Raw genomic sequence first — 23128 nt, forward strand, 5'->3', positions numbered from 1 at the left:
ACAATGTGCCTCCAAATTTCAAATAATTAATGAAAATAATGATAAATTTGAAACAATATTTAGTTGAGAAAAGGCAAACTATTTCGTAAAAATGTTGGAAAACAATTGTTTGCGTGATCGTTTGCATCGGCTGAACATCTGATGTCAATATGCAAAGAAAAAAAAATTGTTTATCACTTCTATAATATCTACGCATATTTGAATAATTTTTTTAGATATTGGCTGCACTATCCCTTCGGTGTGTCCAGTGACCAGCGAAGGGCAAATAAGATGTCCAAAATGTTTCCAGGAAAATGAACTCTTTGGAGATGGTGTCTGTTGTGAAGAGACTGAGTTTCAATTAAATGAATATAAGATTAATAAATGCAGAATAAAACATATTTTATGTTGCTCGTCAACTTCGTACTTTATTTGGCTTTTAACACTGTTTGATTCGCGCGTCACTAATGAGTCTTTTGTAGACGAAACGCGCGTCTGGCGCAAAAAAAAATGTCAATCCTTGTACATGTATCTATGATGAGTTTATTAACCACCGCTGGTTCGATGCCACTGCTGGTGGAGATTTTATTCCCCAAGAGTATAACCAGCCCAGTAGTCAGCACTTGTTTTGTTACACGAATTAACATTGATATGGTCATATTTATAATTTAAATTAACTGTTTACAAAACTTTGAAATTTTGAAAAATTAAGGCTTTTCTACCTCAGGAATAGATTACCTTAGCTGAATTTGGCAAAACTTTTATGAATTTTTTGTCCTCAATGCTCTTCAACATCAAAACAATCAAATATATGCCATCAAAACTAAACTATCTAAATAACAAAGATATGGCATATAAGAAGTACTGATGATGTACCTGACTTGGGACAGGCGCATGGTGGTGAATAAATGGCGCGACAAATTAACTTTCGGAGATCCTGAATCAACGAAAGACCAAACACAAATCATTATAACAAACATTACATAGAAAACACTAACTAAAGACTGCGCAAAACAAATCCCTCCAAATACCGGGGTGAAATCATGTATTATGCCGTCCACAACAGTACATTTTTATCGGGAATACAAAAAAAATATTGAGCCATACATGTACATCGAGTACAATCAAACTCTGATAATGTAAAATTTAACAGATGAATAATGTTTATAAAATTATGTTTAATAAAAGTAATACTATAAGCCTTTTCAAGTACATATATATCTAAAATATGGTTATTAAGATGATTAACGATAATTGACTACTAGGTTTCTAACCTACATTCCCGAGAAAGTGGCAAACCCAGGGATATATCGACTCCTCCAAAATGACAAACATATTTTCAAACAAAACAAATAGAAAAACAGTCTTTTATTCAGCACATAAAAAAGAGGAAGGAGATACAAACGGGACAAGCAATGTATGCATCAGGGTGCGCGTCCATCATAAACACATTCTCCATTTCAACACCACTGTAAACATATAATACATATCTAAAAATTAGACCAGCACAAAGGTTACATGATGAATAACAAATACATATTGGTTTAGGTTTACCTATTAAATACTATGGTAATGTTGTCAATGCAACTGTCTCATTGATTGCTTTTGCTTCTATTGTATCTTTTTTTGCAGACAGTTTAGAAAATAGTTTGTTTATCTTTTATTTTGAACTCTGCTATCATAAGTATGATTCACAAATATAAATCGAACATGCATAATGTAAATATAATTAATATTTGACGAGTAGTATATAGATGTTTCTTCTCATCATTGTGTATATGGGTTGTTGTCACCAGACCAGATGACAGAATCGTTGATTGATTGTTGCTTGCCTAAGCTTTAGTGGCAGTTATTTCATGCAATCACAATTTAATGAGATAGTAAGGTTCTGCAAGCTTGGTCGTCTATTATTAAGTGTGGAAACTCTGGACTGCCTTTTGAAAGGTGTGTTATTTTTCCTGGCAACAGCCACCCCAGAACCCATCTGCAAGTTGTTGCAATGATTCCATTGATGAAAAGAGCGACCTATAGTTGTTAATTTCTGTGTCATTTGGTCTCTTGTGGAGAGTTGTCTCATTGGCATTCATACCACATTTTCTTTTTTATAGTTATAAGCGGTACCTGAATTCCTAGCGTAAAATCATTCTTACTAGTATTGAATTAGTTTGTCCATCAAGAAACACAACAGTATTGAGTGTTGTTTTCAAACTAAACAATAAAAGATCAAGAACATCCTGTTCTTTTCATTTTTAAATTAAAAGGTTGAATGTTTATTTATATCAGATTGGTGTTTTGTAGAGATTGCGTTGCTCTGTATTTAACAACTTAATTGTCTTAACGTCGCTTTGTAAGTTTATCTTCGACTTATCAGTTTCGAATGTTCCATGGGGAATACCGTCTCTTTTACAAAAAAATCCCTTGGAACTTTCATGTGTACTGATTGATACTTTTGGAATAGACCACTACTGCGGACCCGGTGTGAAAGAACATTCAAGAAATTAATTCATATTTTATACAAAATAGTTCCTACACATAGCTGTATCTTTGTCAACAAGTAAACTGTTTGGGTAGTTTTGATATCAAATGAAATCTTGGGGACTTGGGATCATTGTAGAACCCTTGTTGAAAGTCTCATTTGAAAAAAAAAGATATGGAAAGTGAATTGCCGAAATAATTATCCTGCGTCGATTCTTTACTTAAACATTTATCTTTTAGTCATGCCTTCTTAACCTCCGTCTGTTATACATACCCTTTTATGTCCACATGAGATACCCGAAGCCGCAGATGATTACGTGGAACAAACATTTGACAAGTATGGATCCCAACGATACATCTTGTAACATGTATCTTCTAGTTTAGTACCGATACTCTAAAACAAGGGAAACAAATCTGCTTAACTCATCATATAACACGTATCTTCAAATATAGTACATATTTGTTACTTTAAACAAAGGAAACTACTCTATAAAATCATCCCCGGATAACACATATCTTCAGATAAAATACCGATAATCTTAAACAAGCGAAACAACAATGCCCAAGTATATCCTATAAAAAGATATTTTCAGGTGAAGTTCGAATAATCTGCTCAAATTATTCAACAGTAATTCATTTAGAGGTAACAACATCACTGTTGATCCCCTACAAGTCTTTGTTAAATTGGCATTTTTCAACAACAAAAAAGTGCAGAATTTATTTTTGTTTCAAATAAATACTTGGCTTGAATAAAGGGTTGTCCTGTCAAGTACTAGACACAATTTCAAACAACTCTTCATTGCATATAAGAAAATATAAATCACCGGAAGTTTACACTTTTATTCCCTTAACAATGCTCTCAACCCTGCACAAATCGTTTAATATAACACGTTGTGTAAAATGAATCAAGACTTTTTGCGTGTTTTAATCGATTTTCTTATCCCAGGCATAGATAACCTTAGTCGTATTTGGCACAATGTTTTGGAAATTTGGATCATCAATGCTCTTCAACTTTGTACTTGTTTGGCTTTCTTACTGTTTTTGATCTGAGCGTCACTAATGAGTCTTAATTATACGAAACGCGCGTCTGGCGTATTAAATTATAAGCCTGGTACCTTTGATAGCTATAAGCATGTCGAAATGTACTATTGTATTGTTTATTTGTGTATTTCTCTGTCCTGAATGTTCTTGCATTTATTTGTTCTATAGTCCTGTCATGTAATGTTGTCATTTTAGTGTTATATTTAACATTGCCATAAAAGCGCGAGGTTTGGCTAGCCATCAAACCAGGTTCAACCCACCATTTTTTCTTAAAATGCCCTGTACCATGTCAGGAAAATTGCAGTTGTTATCTTATAGTTCGTTTCTGTGTGTGTTGCATTGTCATTTGTTTTTTGTTGCACTTCCGTGTTTCTGTTGTTTCGTTATTATCCTCTTATGGTTGATGTGTTTCCCTCGGTTTTAGTTTGTAACCCGGATTTGTTTTCTATCAATTGATATATGATTTTCGAACAGCGGTATACTTTATCAATCAAGTGTAACATAATTATTTTGGAAGCATTTGAATTTGCTGTACGTTAAATTTGTTTATTATGAGACAGAGATTACCTGCAAGTTTTACAATAAACATATTTCAAATACTCTGTGTTATTTTTAAAATATATCAACGAAAATATATCGGTTTTGGCCTTGAGGTTATGACTAGAAGATCGCTGGCGATACATTTGATAAATAATTCGACCGTTATTAACGTTCCTAAAAAGTGACTTTATAATAACGTTACCGATAACTATATTCATTAGTAGTTCAGCTGATAGAATACTTACCAAGCAGAATAATGTTCCATATATTTGTCGACATTTATCGTCGCATTGTATATTTGACCAGGTAATTATGTAGATAGTGACTGGTATCGATGGTTGATGTGCGGTGTATCATATACACAGGATGCGTTTGGTTTTCTACAAGAGATATCATCAAAAACGATACTTTTCAAAGAAAGTCACTACATTACAGTTCATTGAAAATGAAACATGTCAATTGTAGAACGATTTTGTCTTTTCCGATTAATGAGTTCGTCCTTGTTCGTCTTATAAAGGTTTGTTTAAAGTAGTAAACAATGATGTTATAATCACATCAATAATACCATTTCATCTTATATTCAATATGTAAAATCCGGGATTTGACCTCGATTTGATGGTCACCTGAACAGTTTATATATAGTGCAAGCGGGGCATGGTAACCTATGAACACACTTTTTTATGATGTCTCGCGCAGTAGACGTGTTTTTACAGTTAATCATTTAAAAGTTAACTTACAGTAAGTGTTCCTTTATAGAATTAACAGTACACTGAGAGAAATAAAACGCAGTTTTCGCAAGTGTATTAATTGACGCCATCAGGAAACCATTAGAAGGATCACATTTCTTTCCCCGAAAATATCCATCATGGTCAGATCCTAATCTGAAAGAAATGAATTGTTATTTGACATAGTTATCTAAAGCTTTACATGTATGATTGAACTTCTTGAACATTGGATCTGTGTATGAAAGAACAATGACAAAAACGATAGAACAATGTGGAATGTGTACCTAGATTGTACACTATATCCCTTAATAAGTTTGAACTTTACATCCTATTAACATTTAATTGACGTTTATAAGTAAAATATGATGTACCCAGTATTCTCTTCAAAGTACAAACAAAGTTTAAGCTTTTCATAGACAGTAGATAACTTTCATTTGATCAAAACATTGTACCAACGTACATGTGGACCACTTCATGTACAAATGTTCCTATACAGCTATACCCGCCTTGATCCTCAATAATAGATGAGAATTTCCCATCTGCTATGGAGCAAATGTCATCAGTAAAGGACACAGTCCAGTGCACGATGTAGTGACGATATCGCCGATATTGTCAACTCCGTTCATGATTTTATACCTGCTCGCAACATTGTCTACATCGACCCCTTTCCTGTCTACATCGTTGTCATCGCAAACATCGTGATGTTGACAACATCGTGACGACATCGTCTACATCGTCCCCCTTTCCTGTCTGCATCGTTGACATCGCCGACATCGTGATGTTGACAACATCGTGACGACATCGTCTACATCGCCTCCCTTTCTTGTCTACATCGTTGACATCGCCAACATCGTGATGTTGACAACATCGTGACGACATCGTCTACATCGTCCCCCTTTCCTGTCTACATCAATGACATCGCCGACATCGTGACGACATCGTCTACATCGTCCCCCTTTCCTGTCTACATCGTTGAAATCGCCGACTTCGTGATGTTGACAACATCGTGACGACATCGTTTACAACGTCCCCCTTTCCTGTCTACATCGTTGACATCGCCGACATCGTCATGTTGACAACATCGTGACGACATCGTCTACATCGTTTTTCTTGCTGTCTATATCGTTGAAATCGCCGTAATCGCGATGTTGACAACATCGTGAAGACATCGTCTACATCGTCCCCCCCCCCCCCCCCCTTCCTGTCAACATCGTTGATATTGCCGACATCGCGAAGTTGACAACATTGTTACAACATCGTCTTCATCGTCCTACTTGCTGTCTACATTTTGACAATTAAGGCCGATATTACTGTGTTAGTTATACGATACACTCAGTATATGTTTCATAATTGGCATTGTACGACTTCGTATTTTGTCTATTTAGTTTATGAAACTATAACTCTAGGCCAATCTTTTTCGCAATGTCGGCAATACCAACCATGCAGAGACAAGATGATGAAAGGATATCGACAAAGTAGTACAACACCATGTCGTCATCGTTTTATTCAAAATTAACAATGTAAACACGAGTAATGTGTTAGCGATATCGGCAATGTCCACGATGTAGACAAGAGTATGAAACGATATCGACAACGTTGTCTACTTCGCGATATCGTCAATGTCAACGATGTAAACAGGAGTGTGAAACGATATCGACAACGTTGTACAATATCGTGTCAACATTGTCTACCTCGCGATATCGTCAATGTCAACGATGTAGACAGGAGTGTGAAACGATATCGACAACGTTGTACAACATCGTGTCGATATTGTCTACTTTGCGATTTCGTCAATGTCAACGTTGTAGACAAGAGTATGAAACGATATCGACAACGTTGTACAATATTGGGGGTATGTCCAGTGTACGATGTAGTGACGATATCGCCGATATTGTCAACTTCGTTTATGATTTATACCTGCTCGCAACATTGTCTTACTTGTTGTCTACATCGTTGATATCGCCGACATCGTTCTTCTTGCTGTCTACATCGTCCCCTTTTCTGTCTACATCGTTGACATTATCGACATCGTGATGTTGACAACATCGTGACGACATCGTCTACATCGTCCCCCTTTCCTGTCTACATCGTAGACATCGCCGACATCGTGATGTTGACAACATCGTGACGACATCGTCTACATGTTTTTCTTGTTGTCTACATCGTTGACATTGCCGATATCGCGATGTTAACAACATCGTGACGACATCGTCTACATCGTCCCCCTTTCCTGTCTACATTGTTGACATCGCCTACATCGTTTTTTTAACTAAAGAAGTGTTTAGTTTATCAATTTCAATTTCAAATAATGTATTTATATTACGCCTGTGTCGATGTTCTTAATAGTAGAACTTATTTGGACAGTTTTTTAATGTTTGCAAATCTCTATCCTCCTCCTCCTCCTCGTCCTTCTCCTTCTCGTCCTTCTCCTTCTCGTCCCCCTCCTCCTCCTCCTCCTCCTCAACATCTTTGCGATGTTGACATTATAGATTACGTTGTAATACAGTGTTTTGACATTGTCTTTTTCGCGATGTCGGCAATGCCAACCATGCAGAGACAAGATGATGAAAGGATATCGACAAGGTACATGTAGTACAACACAATATCGACATCGTTTTATTCAAAATTAACAATGTAAACAAGAGTAATGTGTTAGCGATATCGGCAATGTCAACGATGTAGACAAGAGTATGAAACGATATCGACAACGTTGTACAACATCTTGTCGACATTGTCTACTTCGCGATATCGTCAAAGTCAACGATGTAGACAAGAGTATGAAACGATATCGACAACGTTGTACAACATCGTGTCGACATTGTCTACTTCGCGATATCGTCAAAGTCAACGATGTAAGCAAGAGTATGAAACGATATCGACAACGTTGTACAATATTGTGTCGACATTGCCTACTTTGCGATGTCGACAATATCGGTACTACTTTGTACACTGGACATGAATGGTGTCGTCATTGTCTACTTTGCGATATCGCCAATGTCAACGATGTAGACAAGAGTATGAAACGATATCGACAACGTTGTACAATATTGTGTCGACATTGTCTACTTTGCGATGTCGACAATATTGGTACTACTTTGTACACTGGACATGAATGCTAAAATAAAGGCAGATATTAATATACATAACCATATGTGTAATTTTTTGCTCATTTAACGTTCACGCTAGGTGGTAGTAAAGACTTATGGGTTTTGATATCGTTATGTCAACCAATAACTATTGTTGATAAAAACGTCTTTGAAAATGACTGTAAGAAGCGCAACATTTAGCACTATCCAATAAATTCCGTAATCATGAAATTAGAATTTGTAAATGAAAGATGAATTTGATGTATGGATAGCAGGAAATGCAGTTTCGTTGAATACTCCATTATATTACAATTGCTTAATTAGGAACAACATACCAAATCCAGTTCAGCTCTTTACAAAAATAAAGTTCAAGTTTTGATCTTCGATACAGTTGTATTGTGCCGTGTATTGATTCGTTGGTTGTAGCTTTTTGTCAATCGTGGTCAGTTTTCAGCTTTCGTTGATCGTGTATGAGTGTTTTTTGATTCCACATGTTGTTCGTATATCATTCATCATGCACAAAGGAGAACACACGGGATACACAATTAAAGGCAGACAGATAACTGTCAAGACACGTGACACATACCAACTGGTGTTCCATTTGGGTCTGTTAGGTCATCTCTATAAAGAAAAGAGGACAAAGTTCGAAGATGAACTAGTATGAGAATAAAACTTTACAAATAAGTGCGTACGAATGGCTTTTCTTGGGTTACCTTAATCAGGAACTCCAAACCCAACATTTGAAAGCTAAGTATACAGAAATTCTTCAAAATTGTTAAGGACCAATACATAATCAAGAGAGATGGATAGCTGAATCATCATTAGCTCATCTCTGCATGAAGGAATCGAAAAATAAGTTGTTTTTTTTCAAAATCAACTTTGAAATTTAGAAATTATGGATGAACAGAAGCACGTGCTTCTGAGCTGACGAATACCCTCGGAAACAAGCAGTCTATTTTATGTATTTAGCATGTGTGGAGCGTTTTCCAAACAACAATTAGGAAAACCAAGATTCCATAAATACTCGAATACTCTTAGATATAAGTAACAGTAAGAAATGATCAAATATAAAATATAATAAAGGTTATCTGTCTAAAACGTAGAGGAGCTTTCTTTAATCGAAACGTTGTTCCTTTCTTTGGTTTATTAAAATTATGACTTAATATACATTCAAATTCCCGGCTTAAAAATACATCACTACATTACTTTGAAGGAAGTCTACAGTCAAATCACGTCTGAAAGATACTCATTTTGATTTAACGAAGCAAAAATGTTCTAGAAACCTAACTGTTACACGGTTAATTGAAGTGTAAACTTACTTACTAAATTTTTATGTGATTCTTATCATGTTACACCTTTTCAGTTTAGGCGTATTACAAATACAACTGACGTATCAATAAGAAATGTGATGACACGCACGCACATTCTATGTTTTATTGGTATTACATCATGGCTTTATATACAAGTCAAAGACGAGCGTCATAGTTATTATTTCAATCTAATACCAATAAAACCTGGGACGTAAAATTACGACCTCGCCTCTTCTTATTTCAGGTCGGTAAATCCTTGTTTTTTTTCAACACAAAAAATCGGGAGTCCATCTTAGTTCTACGTTTTTTTGTGAAACCCACTAATGGTGTCGTCCAATCAAAATCACGATTAATAAAAAAAAATTCATTATAATAAATATAGTACTCTATTGATATTCTTCGAAAAGTTTTTGACTAGAGACAAAACAAATATCAAATAAAATAAATACTTGATAAAATTTTCAAAATATTTTCTAGAATACGTAAAATACACACGCATATGATGGGAAACTCCTACAACAGGAAGGAAACAAGTAAACAATGATATTCCAATATTTTATATCTATCAATATTTTTGAATGCATACATGTCATAAACGTGGAATTTCTTATTTTGCGTTACTGTAACATTTACAAGATTTTTCATGAAGGAACAATTCATTTTATTTCAGAAAATCTAGGAACGTCTATACCCATCAATACTCAAGTTTCACAAATGCATTAAGCTGACAAAACTCGTAGCTTTTCCTTGCTTAAGCTGCATTATTCACTTTTTTAAAGTCCATATTCATGCAAATGTTATATTAAATATCAGAGGCAAATATCATTCCACACCTAAAATTTCCTGGTGAAAGCTACTGCATAATCGTAATGAAAGGATAACATAGAGTTAGTGTAAGCATCTTTAAGCGTTTCTGCAAATTTATCGAGTGCTTTGTGATTGTCTACACTATTGTTATGTTGTAAATCAGATGTAAATCCACTGCAATCAGGAATCTGTAAATGTAATTGACACTATAAGATAATTGAGTGTTTTGATACTCTTGACCTTAGAAAGATTTGGCTATTGTGATAGTCGTTTTTGTCATAGAGATTTTCAAATGTGTTGGTTACTGTACACCATTAGTTTCAAACATTTTTGTATTGTGCTTTGTTTATATGTTTTTTGTGTTTCTTTGTTACATATGACGTGGCTCTGTACATATTCATTGTTTTATTGCATTATGGTAAATTTTTGTATTCTTGTCTTTCATTTTGCTAATGTGCTTTGTCTTTATGCCTTTTTGTGTTTCTTTGTTACATGATTGTTTTTATAGTGATTATGATTATAACACAATGTTGACTGCTGTACCCAAATTTTTGACATTTTTACCTCTGTATGTCTGTTTGTTTTGTTCACACATCGTTGTCAATATAATGGAATTTAATGCCACTGCCATACAAGTGTGAGGTTTAGATAGCTTTAAAACCAATTTTAATCCACCATTTTCTACATCAGAAATTGCCTGTACCAAGTCAGCAATATGACAGTGTTATCAATTCTTTTGATGTGTTGGAGCTTTTGATTTTGCCATTTGATTACGAACTGTCCATTTCAAATATTCCTCGGAGTTCGGTATTTTTGTTGTTTTAATTTTGACCTTTAGCGTTCCTGATGTAGGTAAATCTCGAAAAGTGATTCGGGCGCATGAAGTTCTATAAAGTGTTGTTTTCATTTTTGACAGCACTTGGTCGATGCAGTTGCTGATGGACTATCGGTCTCTGAATGTATAGTCAGCTCATTATATTGACATGACTAATAACAAGCCTTCTAAACGTTACTCATTTATCAATTCAGAAAACATGGAAAACTAAGAAGGAAACTATGGTTTCAACTTCCGTAGGCAATGTTGACCTTAAATGAATGTTGCTTTATTATTGATCTCTTTTAGTCATAAAGCTCTTCAACTGTGCACCTTCAGCTTTGGTTTTCCTGGTGAAGGTAAATCTAAAAAAGCGCTTCGGAAGCAAGAACTTTATAAAGTGTTGTCTCATTTTTTTAGCGATCACTGAAAAATCGATATGTTTCTCCTGTTTATATATCTTTTAAGATATTGAAAAAATTATTCAACATTACGATCAGTCAGAACCACCTTTTGCTTTTGATCAAAGATTAAGGAAAAAGTGTTCCATATAGGTCAATTTCCAAAAGGTGGTTATTTGAATCAAATTAGTATAAATACCTTACATATTACAGCACCAGTTAAATACAGAGAGACATTCAAAGACTTATCCACAACTGCATGCTGGAAAAGTACATTTGCCTACAACATACTGGTTGTTAAGTTTTTTCATGAAAAAGGAAAGCTTAATACGTTAGGACATTCGTTTAAAAACATGATAGTATAATATATTTGAAAAGGTTATATAGGTTCATTTATATCTGTACAAATATTCTTCCGATATTCTACATACAATTTATAATTGTTATTCATGTTTTGCAAAAGTTTACACATGTATTATTTTTATCATTTCGGTTTTGACAACCACGTAGATTAAAGATTATTCCTAACAAAATTTAATGATACATATTCACTATCCCCATGACTCACAAGCATGAACCACTGTTGCTATGTATTTTGTAATATCAAACTCCACATTTTTGTGTTGGAGTTGTTTTTGGAAAGATTCTGTGAAGACATGTCTGTCCATGCTAGAATCTCAACTTTCGCATTAACGTTTCCAGGTATAGGTAATAATGAATCCGTATGATTCGCGATCCCATCCAAAATAAATCTTTTCGTAGCTTTTTTGCTTTTGGTCTTCAGTTTGATACCATCTGGAAAAGCATCATTTTTCATCATTATTTCATTAAAACATCACAATTTATATGAAATTATATGATTATATATTTCGAATCTTTATCAAAACCTTTATTGTTGGTGAGCAATTGACATATTTATGTGTAAGGGGCTTGCTTGAGCACTTTGATTTAGTTTATCAAATATGAAGTAAAGATGCACCACATCAGATACAAATACTGTTGTTTGTGTACAACTTGTCTAACTTGAAAATGAAATGATATGCATGTACGTCTTCGGGATTTTGTGTTTTCAAAATACGTCTGTAAGAGATATGTTATAAAGGCGACAAGACTCACATTCATCTGAATGATACCAACGTCGATGAACAAAATGTCGTATTCCAGACAAGGACGAACAATTAACGTTTTGTTCATCGGATTCAATCAGCAGATAATGGTCATATCCATAGACAACACCATCCTGTAGAAAAGAAATATATTCTGTCAATCATAAGTGAGAATCGCTGATATAAGTGTCAATATAGCGAAAAAAATCGCTATCGCTGCAAGAGCTAAAGTAAAATTTTGTCTTTTTTTTTCTATATCACAATTATCGTTACAAGTAGAATATTATTCGTTATCCAGTTGGATCGAAAGAACATACAAAAGCCGCAATAATAAGAAGGTGAAAAATTAAAACAACACGGGAAAAAACACAATACGAAGATCAGACAAGCAATCTGCAAACAAACAACATAGACAACTACATATTTAGCAACAGGAACTCCACCAAAACCTTAGTGACTCGAGCTGCCTATGGTTTGGAATATCCTGATCCATTTTTAGAACACATATTTTGATTTATTCAATTTATTGCAGGTACATGTCCGTCGAAAAGAGCACGGGATAGGATCATTTGTGAAACAAACTGTCCATTATCAAATTATGATGTTTTTAGAAATACTATCGAAGGGATGTCCTCAAATTTGCCACTAGAAAACAAGGATTCAATAGCTTTCTTTTGAGTATACATCCTCTATCATGCATGACGTATTTGGTAATCATGATAATACGAGGAAAACTATCCTAAGTAATCAATAGAAAGAACGTCTTAAAACAGGGTATATGTGCATGTACTTACAAGTGCAAAACAGCTGTTTGAATTTTGTAACATGTTTAAAACATGTAAAATAAAGACACCAAGTCCTTCAGTCTCTCTGTAAAATGTAATGCCATGCTGAAAAAAAAACATGTTCAGAATAAACTGCGAACTTTTAAATTTGTTTTACCTTTTGTCATTTCGATGCCGTTTATTTTGTTAAAATCCATACGGTGTCCTATAGGTGTCACATCTACGTCATTAAGTTTCAGATGAAAATGGGTCTAGTAGTCAATCATACTTATTTTCTTATTTTATATTGATCATGTTGATACTGCACAGTAATTTGATTTTTCGAAAAGAATGAACATCAATGTTAGCGATTAAAATGTTAAGCCATTGATGGTGTTTGTGTGGTCTGAACATTTTATGTCGTTGTTGTTCGATGTTAGAATAGATCTATACCAATACTTGGTTTTCTATACAGGTTTCACCAGTTTTGATATTTTGTAAAGTGAAAATCTTGTGTTGAACCTTGATCAGCAAATATCGCTTGTCACCGATCACGACTGATCACAATATTTTCACTTTACAAGAGTACCAAAACTGGTGTAATTTGTAGGGATAAACTGCCACAAACACAGTTCCGTTTTAAAATTCTTGATATAGTTAGAAAATACATGTGAAAATATAAACGTCACAAAAAGTCACTTTTTTGGCGTTGATACATTCTTGTAACACGCAGTTTATACTTCGTGGTGAAATGTCAAAATTCATTGGAGGTGTCCATTGTTATTCTGTGGTTTACATGTTTACATTTCAGCTGTATTTTTTTAAATTACCATATAAGCGGGGGGTTTCGCTAGCCATAAAACCAGGTTATTCCAGCAATTTTCCTAAAAGGTCCTGTTCCGAGTCAGGAATATGGCAGCTGTTATCCTAGTGTCCGTTTCTATTTTGGCGTTTTGTTTTCAGTTCAGTGTTCCTGTTGTTCCGTTGTTTTTTTCTTTTATAGTTGATATTTCCCCTTGGTTTTAGGTTGTAACCCTGCATTTGTTTTCACTTTATGGATTTATGACTATTGAACAGCGGCATACTTCTGTTGCCCTTTAAGTCACAATTACAGCACCAAAATCACAAGTGTTTTATAGTAAGGCTTCCGTTGCTCAAATGTTTCATTTATTGATTATATTTCGCTATTGTTGATCGGGTTTCAGCTTCTGTTTTTGTCTTTTAGCTTGATATTATTTATTTTGTCGTCTTTTCTTATATATATATATAAGTGGATCTAGTTTAAGTGCGATCTCTGTTAATCCAAATATTTCTTTTATTTTCAGTTAAATCATTTGAATAAAGTTGTAATAGTATATGCCCATACCTGTTGTAAACTGCTATATCGGGCTTTTGTGCTTTCCTTATCTACAGTAATAACTGGTAACTCATCAGGTAAAATTGGGAGCGATGCTTTTAATAAATGGAACTTTCGACGTTTTCCAAATGCAGTAAATGCTACATTTACATTACTGACGTCATCAGAGTGGATGATTATAAGAGTTTGTATCTGTCAATAACATGTTAAATGATGAATAAATATTATAAACATTTTCATTGTAGGTCCTGAAAGTACAATCATAAAGTACTAAACAACTCGGCAAGTTGTGGTTGAGGTACTAGTTTGCTATTAAGCAAGGCTTCTCAATCTACAATTCATTAGAATTCGTTCTTCAAAGGATATCCGAAACAACTATATTTGAACTATTTTATCAATACCTAAAGTAAACCAAATGAAATAAATTGATATGGCAATCTTTTCATTAAGATGTAAGTGACAGTACAAGATTTTTTTTTATTATTAATATCTGCGAACTTACAAATGGTGTCTAAAGTTTTCACATCACAAGTCCCAGTCACTATAGCTTTGATCATTGATCAACAAGCTGGTTTGAAATCTTTTGTCTGATGAATTAATATCGCATTAAACATTGAATATTTAAAGGATAATAACAAAGTAACAGGAGTAAGGAGCTGTGGTTTGATTTCCAATAAGACAACTATCAATCAAAGACCAAAGGTATGTGGACCTTTCCAGTAAATTTTGTTTGTATATTGTTGTATTTTGCGATAATAGCGGAGCTTAGAGTAAGCTTTACTTCATTCGACACTTGTTTTGACATTGTGAGACATTTCTAAATGCTTGCCACTAATTAATGAGCGTATGTCGACCTTTTTAAAAATATCTCAACATCTGAACATATATGTTGTTCACAGCATGAGCATAAAAAAGAATGATATCCCAAAAGTTTGCGTGTTGATTTACCAGTTAAAAAATTCAACGTAACTTTTTACCTTTACTTACACTTTCATGTAGCTGGAGGCATTTGGTGAATAACATCTGAAGAACTAAATTAAGTCGTAATATGAAACTCTCAATTGGGAGTGAACAAAATCAAATACTCATGTCGACGTTCAGGATTCTCAAACGAACGAGAACCAGATGAAAACTGAATCGCGGTAAAAAGGAACAACTATATGATCAAAATCTAATTAAAAGATATACGAACAAATACGGAATGACGGAAGAAAAAAACTGTTAACCTACAAAATTAGTCAATGCGGAAAAAGATGTAGATGTGAAGAACTAAATTACAGTTGCTACCTCTTGAAATTAGTGAAAATAAGGCAAAGACGATGCAATATGTAGGACTGTCATTTATCTAAATGTACATACTGGAAATTATTAAGCCACGGATTTCGTTATCACAAATTACTTAAAATCTGTATTAAATTCTTCCATAAATATAAATATTTTGTTTTGAAGTTTGATTGTACCTGTAGAAAATTTATTTCGACCGAATAGCACATCTTCATTTTTACGAAGATGTTGTTTACCGTGCTCGGACATTTAGAAATGATCCTGGTAAACTTATCGCCCTTAAATAAACTTATTCTAAAAGGTTACCAATTCAACACTGTAATAAGATCTTGGAATATTGATTTTATTGGTGTTAATATTGACTTTGTCGTCAGTGAAATAAAACCAAACTAATTATTAATGTAATATACATATGCACATTTATGGATCTGCAATCTGTCGATACCTGTATCTTGGCATTGATCAAGGTCATGATTTTCTCTGAATGTTTATAACGTCTTTACACACTGAACTCATTGGATGTTGGATATGTACTGATGATAATTTAGTCTTTGATGCATGATTTTTTTTATTTGTTGTTTTTAGACATGCACTAGCCAAAAATGATTAAGCAAAACGATATTAAAGAACACAACAAACGAAAATGTAAGAGTCATTCTCTGTAAGCATAAAAAAATTTCAAAGAAATTGAGAAATGCATATTCCTGGATTTCCTTTATTTTCATATCATGGGTTATCATGGTGCACTGACAACAGAAATAATAATCATTTCAAAATTTGAAGTGTTGGTTGCCATGGTAACAAGTTACTTTGAATTTCCTTGAAAAACGTCAAAAATGCTCCATGAAAAGTCAATTTGTTCCTGTTTTTACCACTTTTCTTGTAACAGAATGGAAACATTGGAAAGTTTTTTCATCTACAGTAAAAATGTTGAATTTTGAAATTGGATGTTTTTACAAAAATCAATATTTGCAAAAATTCTAAAAATAACCCATTTTTATGGCTCCAAAATTTTTTATTCCAGATTTTGTGGCATAAACAAATATAACTATTAGGAAATATTGCATCTGCGGCATTCTTGACAAAAAAATTTCAGAGGGTATATTTTTAGTTTTTTTTTTAAATTCTGTTTTAAAAAAGGTCACTTTTGAATTTTTGATTATTTTTTTTTAAATCTTAGGAAAAAATTCCGGACATTAATGTTATTCATGCAATCTTTTTCATATTAAATGATCAGTTCTGATCAAATAATAATATGAAAATAAACTACACACATTCTGATACCTTACATACATGTAGTTAATGATAATGAGTTATTAATATCATGTTTAAATACGAAAAATAATAAAAAAAAAAAAATCTCCTCCAAATGATCTTGGTCGATTGACTTTTTCCGTATTTGCGCTGATTAGACAACTCAAATATACATTTTGCATGCAAGTTGTTGGAAACTGGTAACATTATAGTGAATGACTGAATTTCAAGGTTTCAATTAGCTTCCTTTTCTTTTTACATAGGTGTCGCAATTTTTTTCATAACCATATTGACCATTGCTATCAAAACTTATGTTTCGATAACTTGACTTGATAGATGTTACCAAAAATTTAAACTGTAAATGCAAATTATGTTAGCATCTTGATATATAAGTTTACATTAACAGTTTGGTTCATGAATAATTTGGTTTAGAATTTGGCTATCTGCTAACTGTTGCATTATTAATTTCAGTAAAGGGGTAACCTACTAATTGAGCTATTGACCCCTGATCTCTATCGAATAATGCATACATTTGTTGATCCCAATACTATACTAGGCATAGATCCAACATAGTAAGATTAAGCTATTGTAGTTTTAATTAAGAGAAATATTTTAAGTTCTACAAAGTTGATACAGTAATGATTATGATAAGATAACAAGAAAATCAGGCAAATAAATAAATATGGATAACTATTTGATGTGAAACAATAAAACAACTTTTATTAGATATGACTGTATTATTATTTTGGAGTTTTCAGTGGAAAGACTAACATTGGCAACAATCTATAAATCTATTTCATCGAAGTAGATTGCTTATTTTGTTTGATTCATTCTTTTTTGTATTGGGGTGGGGAGGGATTTTCTGTTTTTGATATCATAAAAGTTTGTTGATTAAATTACTTGACACAAATATTATCAATATATTGTTGTTATTGGTTTTGGTAGGCGGCTTACTTTTGTAGTAATTGCGCCTTAAATTCATATAACATAAATATTATGTATATATACTTTCAGTCCTTAATTTATTTTTAGTATTACGTTTTGGCGAGTAATTATATGAAACTTTGACGAATTGTTTTTCTTATTTTCTAATAATATGACTATAATTGTCAGTTTGTGAAGATCTGAAAAGACAAATTGTATTTTCCTTTGTTCTTACTTTTCCTTTAATCTTTTAACATATAGCGTTAAAAAATTAAGATAAATGTTGGTGGCACTTTCATAAAAAAAAAAAGAAGCCTGTAGCAAATGTTTCTATTGTTAAATATATGAGCATAGTGTGTTGTGTTTGTTGTTTTTATTTCTTAATTTCTAAATTGTCCATTGTAGAGAATCTTAAGGTGATGTTGTATTTTCCCTAAATATATAAGGTTAACTTATCTAGTGTACTAATCTTCAATAGATCAGAGTGTTTAAATTGAATGTTGATACTTGTTAAAATTAATTGCGTGCATTTCATGGTCAATTAGTACTGGTGTTTGAAAGGTGATTGATTTACAGATGTATGACACCGGTAGAAAAAAGTCTGTTTGATTACGCTCAATGGACTGACACAAAAGTGAAGTGTGCATTGCACTTGTGACTTGCTTATCATTATTCTATGGATATTAAAAAAGGAAATGATTTTATATTCGGGTGAGTTTTTTTTTTATTTTTAATCTTCCTGGTTGTATAACTTGATGAGATAATTTAAATTGAGGGACCATCTGAGAAATAATTCATATACACTGGTTCCAAATACATAATTATTTATTTTATAATATCTAAACTAAAGCTAAATGACACTTATAGTTGAGAGTCTTCCTATTTTCTTATAAGTATATTAGTTTCCCGTAGATACTTATGCAGGGACTAAAAGTGTGTGTGTATCCGGATAGAAGGTGTTTCAATGAGAGATCTATGACTCCATTATTTTTAAGCGTATCAAACATTTGTTTTCGTTGCACATCATATTTTGAGCAGACTAATAGAAAGTGTACAACATCGTCTGTGACTTTGCAGTTTTCACAAATTTCACTCGGGCTTTTCCTTATTTTGTGAAGATATTTATTGACATTTATAGAGCCAGATTTTTAATCTGAATATTATTCGTTCATTTTCTCTATTCATTTGTGGAATAGTAATCTTAAAAGATACATTTTTTTGGAAGGAGTGTAGTAATCTTCCCTTTGGGTTGTCTGACCACTGTTTTTGCCAAATTTGTTTTAAAATGATTTTTGTTAAATATTTGATGTCTTCCTTATATAGGGGAATATGACAATCTATTGTACCTTTATTAAGAGCCACTTTGGCGGTCTGGTCTGCAATTTCATTTCCTAAAATTCCGACGTGGCTTGGGATCCACTCAAATATTATGTTGCTACCTAGTTTGACTAACTGGTTGTATAAAAATAAAATATCGTACAATAAATAATTTTGTACCTTAAATAAATTACTCTTTAAGGCTTGTAGAGCTGATAAAGAGTCGACAAACACAATAACATTATTTGATTAAATTTCTTCTAACCATATAAGAGACAGAAATATTTCTATAAGCTCACAAGTGAAAATTGACATATTCTTAGGCAGTTTGATTCCCATATCAGGTATTGCAAATGCACATGAGGTTTATTAGAATTTGGATCTTTAGATCCGTCCGTATATATTTAAAAAAACTGCCGAAACTGCGTATCAATCATGAAGTTACTTTCACTTCGAATTAAGTGTGGATTGTCCTTTTTCGAGATGAGATTTGAGAGTTGTGTACATACACGGGGTTTTGTCAAATGCAAAGGGGGTGTTGGGAATTGTTTGTATTTATATATTTGGTTAATATCTATATCATGTTGATTAATCATATCTTTTGAAACAATAAAATATGGTTTTTTATTCTGTTTTATTTCCCTGGATTAGCAAAGAAATATTGCCTTTTTTGCTAAACTTTCCTTAGTTGGATGGTTATCTTCATGACTAGATATGTTCAAGAAAGATTTTGTAATAAGACAATTCCTACGTTCTTCGTAGGGTGGGTCACCCATTTCTACTTGCAGTCCACTTGTGGCTACATTTTTATATGCACCGGTACAAATTCGAAGTGCTTGACTTTGCACCCGGTCCAGTATTTTCTTTACGGAATGTGAGGCGGAATTATATACTTCACATCCGTAGTCTATTTTAGATCTTATAAGTGCAATATATATGTTTCTAAGAGAATGGCTGTTTGCTTCCCACTTAGTACCTGTTAGAAGTCTCATGCAATTTAAGACTTTACTGCATTTTGCCTCTATGTATTGTATATGCTTTAACCAAGTCAATTTACTATCAATAATTATTCCTAAAAATTTCACCTCATTGACTACCTATAATAAACTGTTACCTAACGTTAATAATAATTAACTTAACAGACTTTTTCTTTCTACTAAACACAATAGCTACAGTTTTAGAGGGGGAAATGAGAATTCCCCATTTATCACACCATGTTTTGATATTGTCAAGATCTTTCTGTATTCACCTTTGAATATAACCAATATGTTAACCACACAACCATATTGCACTATCGTCTGCAAATTGGGAAATAGAACAATTATTAATACATGAGGGGAGATCGTTTACCATATTATTGAATAATGTCGGGCTGATGCAACTTCTTGAGGGGTACCATTTTGGATCGTGAGAGTATCAGAAAGAGTGTTATTTATTTTGACCTGTATTGTTCTGTTAGTGAAAAAACAATTAACCCAACCGAGCATGTTACCCTTTATCCCAATTTTAACCATTTTGTTTAGAAGTCCAAACTTCCATATCATATCAAATGCTTTCTGGAAGTCAATAAATACTCCAACTAAGTATTCTTTTTTTAAAAATGATTTTTGTATATCGTTATCAAGTCTAATTATTTGTTCCATCGTACTTCTATTTTGACGAAATCCACTCTGATAAGGTGAGTAAATATGATTTTTCTCAAGGTACCACCTCAGTCTGTTATTAATCATCTTTTCCATAATTTTTACAAAATTAGATGTTAAAGCTATTGGTCTATATGCATGTGGGTCACTTGAATCTTTCCCCTTTTTAAAGCTTGGAATTATTATTGAATGTTTCCAAGCCAGAGGAAGATCTTGTGAGAACCAAATTCTGTTATATAATAAAAGAAGTACACCAAGTGATTTATCACTAAAGCTTTTAAACATACTATAGGTAACCTTATCTTTACCAGGAGATTTATCTGATGTATCAGCAATAGCATCCTGTAATTCATTAAGGGTAAATGGTTCATTATAACTTTGGGAATTTTCAGAAAAATATTCTTTCAACTTTTCAGCTTCCATAGACTCAATATGTTCTTTATGTGATAAAAATGCTTCTGAATAGTTACTTGAACTGCTTACATTGGCAAATGCTTCAGCTAATATATTAGCCTTTTCTTTAGTAGATTCATATATTTTATTTTTGTAAATCAAAGTTGGCATAGTTAGAGATTTAATTGTTTTACCCATCATTCTCTTAATTGTATTCCATACTTGCCCTATATTATTATTATTATTCAATCCACTGCAGAAGTTTCCCAATATTGTTGCTGTGTTAATTTAATAGTATTTCTACATTCCTTTTCTTTTTCTTTGTATAATAAATAATCATGTCTACCCCCCGTATGTCTGGCCTTGTTACGAGCTTTATTGCGTTCTTTTACCACCCTTGTACAGTTTTCATTCCACCAGGGTACCTCTGGTTTATTATTTTTCCTCCTTTTCTTGGAAGGGATGTTCTCACCAGCAATTTTAATGATAGTGTTAGTGAGATGAGTACATGATTCATTGATATTGTCGGTAACCATGCTCTCACTAAGTTGTTTATGACATGAGCTGGCGAACCCATCCCAATAAGCTTTTTTATAGTTCCAAATCAACTCGTGTTCGCTGTTTGAACACGATGAGGTTTGATTCAATGATAACTGTATTACAAAATGGTCACTACCATATAAGGATTTATTATCTACTGTCCACGTTATTTGGTGTGCTAGCTATACACTAGACATTGATATATCAATACATGACAATTGTAGATCGGAGGGGTTTTGTCTAGTACCTAATCCATCATTTAAAACTATAATATTATTGGAACTTATAGCATTTTGCAATGAGTTACCTTTAGTGTTTGTTGATGCATCATATAGGCTAATAATGGTGACAATATCACTGTTTATTAATATTTGAGCAACAGAAGTTTCAAATTTTGAAGTTATTACTTTCTTAGAGTATGGGATGTCTACTTTGACATATATAGCTGTGCCACCGCCCTTTATACCATCTCTAACTGAGAAATCTGTGTAACTGTTAATTTCAATTAGATCATTTTCATTTTTAAACCAAGTTTCTTGTAGGCATATTACATCTGGATAAGTATATGAATTTGATAAATTCCATAGTTATTCTGGACCATTGCTTTGAAAGCTATGGCAATTCCACTGATGTATAATATAATAATTATAAAAAATAAGATGTGGTGTGATTGCCAATAAGACAACTCTTCACAAGAGACCAACGAAAACAAAGATTAACAACTATAAGTCACTGTATGACCTTCAACAATAAGCAAAGCCCATACTGCATAGTCAGCTATAAAAAATATTGTAATATATTGCTCTGTAGCCATACCACATTTTCTTGCATGACGGGAAAACAGGATTAAGAAAACAGGATTATTATTTGTTGAAATGTTTTAAACTCATCCATATCAAACATTCTATGGCTATCAGACTTTGTCGAATATATCAAGTATTTTCATACACTTTTATGGTCTTCTTGGTATACATGTACACAATATTCCATTGCTAAATTTTGGAATAAAAAACTCCCTTTTATTTTTGTTAGTAAATATCACGTTTTTGTCTACCTCCCTTCTATTCCAAGTCCATCAGTAATATGTTGATAAACCAATGGTGCACAAGTAGAGGCAATTGCTAGTTGTTTTCTTAGTTATATCAACACAAAGGTTGACTGATTCAGCTTTTTTTTCTCAAGCTGAAGTTGACAGTTATCCATAGTTCTGTTCTTGCTGTTCTCATTCGATGTTTCTAGAAAAAAATTCATGGAATGATCGTTGGTGCAAACAGAAACAACTGTTACTAGATTTGTACTTGAAATTTTTGGTACAGAAGTAATACCAACAGTGATAACAATATTCCATGTTTGAAAATCATAATTTTA

The 23128-nt window shown here is 33.0% G+C and overlaps 1 pseudogene; it reads right to left on the reverse strand.

The window, feature by feature from the left end:
- Positions 1 to 1403: 1403 nt before the first annotated feature.
- Positions 1404 to 21391, reverse strand: LOC127725953 (A disintegrin and metalloproteinase with thrombospondin motifs 18-like; annotated as a pseudogene).
- Positions 21392 to 23128: the final 1737 nt, after the last annotated feature.

This window comes from Mytilus californianus, unplaced genomic scaffold, assembly GCF_021869535.1.
Source record: "Mytilus californianus isolate M0D057914Y unplaced genomic scaffold, xbMytCali1.0.p SCAF_15, whole genome shotgun sequence".
Lineage (NCBI taxonomy): Eukaryota > Metazoa > Mollusca > Bivalvia > Mytilida > Mytilidae > Mytilus > Mytilus californianus.